The sequence below is a fragment of the Halyomorpha halys genome, unplaced genomic scaffold (genome assembly GCF_000696795.3).
Source record: "Halyomorpha halys isolate HHAL.00 unplaced genomic scaffold, Hhal_1.1 Scaffold577.1, whole genome shotgun sequence".
Classification (NCBI taxonomy): Eukaryota; Metazoa; Arthropoda; class Insecta; order Hemiptera; family Pentatomidae; genus Halyomorpha; species Halyomorpha halys.
The window spans coordinates 771,171-773,274 of record NW_027113760.1 but is presented as its reverse complement, the minus strand read 5'-3'; positions in this window follow the sequence as shown (position 1 = coordinate 773,274).

Genomic DNA, 2,104 nt, shown 5'->3' with positions numbered 1-2,104 from the left:
TTAGACAGAAATAACACTGCTTTATTTCTAGAGCTAATGCTACTTAAATACATTTTAGATGTTTATTTACAATGTTAGGGAGTATATAGGAGGACACAATGCCTTATTCTATCATAACTTTTGTGTATATATATATATATATATACACACACACATCATAAAAAATTAACTAATGAAATATTTTATTCCAACTATTTAATTTTGGATTAATTCATATTAAATATACCAGTGATGGTTGCTGACAAAATGTATTTACTTCTTTATCCATGATTGTGCTATATTCCATGGCTGTGCTATATTTCATGGTTGTGCTATATTCCATGTTTGTGCCATATTCTATGGGTGTCCTATATTCCTTGGTTGCGCTGTATTCCATTGTTGTGCTATATTGTAGAAAGTTGAAAAGTATCCATTAATTCTAATTTTTTTCTCGCGTCCATTTTGTATTGATGTGATTAAATACTTTTTTTGCGAACATTTTCCTTTAAAATTAAAAATGTTAAACATTAAAATAAGACCCAACCTTTTCAGAATATAGTGTTTACAGTAAACTACTTCATAAATAGAAATTTAAGCATGAGAACTATTTTATCTTATTGTTTTTTCATGGGTCTTAAAATGACGTATTTCGTATATTTCGGTAAATAATAAAAGAGGAAGATGATTTTCACTTTATTCCACTAGATAAAATAAATTTCTCCAGTCATAAATACTTAATTTAAAAAATATTTATTAGCATTTATACTTTCATGTCAATAAATATAAAGGAAGTGAGGGTTGCGGCAAATAGCAAATCCACTACCGATACACCGTATTTCTTGGTAGTTACTATTCCGTAATCCGTTATCAAGATTTCACTGTTTACCCCATCACTATCGCAAAGATCATGCTGATATAATGAGTAAACTAATTTTCTTCAATGACTATGCTCACCGAATTCAATGAATCATTAAGTGAAGCTTTACCTTCCTCTCTCTTAATTGTTTTTCAACTTTCTCCAATTCTGAGAGTTCCTTACTCCTCACCTAAGACTCCAAATTAAAAAAAAATCGTACCGCGATTAAAATAAGTCAACATTATTTGAAAATATTCAATTAACTCCGTAAAAGTGTAAATATTCTCTGAACCACAGGACACTCCGGGATACCAGGAAATGAAGCAGCGTATAAAGCAGCTAAACAAGCTGTGGACATGAATATTCTGCCTCTTCAAATATATGAGCAGAGTGATATAATATATATATCTAAATTATAGGATCCGGAAAAAACTGGGAGTCTTTGTGGGGAGAAATCCCATTGTCTAACAAATTTAGAAATATTTTAAAAAAACTACGAAATGGTGCATAAAAATAGCTAGAGGAAACCGGAGAGAAGTGGTCGTGACCTGAATAAGGAGAGGTCATATTTAATTAAACTGTCCAAGATATAATGGTGAAGTGCACATTACTTCATTAATCATTTGCAAATAATACAATACCAAGTTGTAGTGAGGTAGCACTAAAAGACTCAAGAGAAGCAATAACGGAATAACGGAAAGGTTGTGTATAGTTTCGACCGCGGACAGGAGCGAAAAAAATGTGCGAAGTGGGTTTGCCACTCCCAAAATTATTGTCAACGTTGAGGGGCATAAGCCAAGATGTTGGGTTTTTCGGTCACCCATGGGTGTCCTATATTCCTTGGTTGCGCTGTATTCCATTGTTGTGCTATATTGTAGAAAGTTGAAAAGTAGTAAGTGGGCTTGGGTTCAATTTATTGTTATTTACACTATTTTTGTGATTTTCCAATTTGTTTACCAAAATATTTATTTTTCTGTTGCTGAAATTCGTACTTTAGGGTTATTCGAGGTGAGAATGTAAATTTTGTTTCTTCCAAGAATACAGTTAACAAAGCAATAATACAACCGGGAAAAATTGGACGGTCTCGTTTTTTCCTGTTCGAATCGAATTTCTGTATTTTTCCTTTAGTTCTTCATAAACATATTTAATATTTGTTAATATTATTTATCATATATTAATATTTGTTAATATTATTTATCATATATTAATATTTGTTAATATTATTTATCATATATTAATATTTGTTAATATTATTTATCATATATTAAT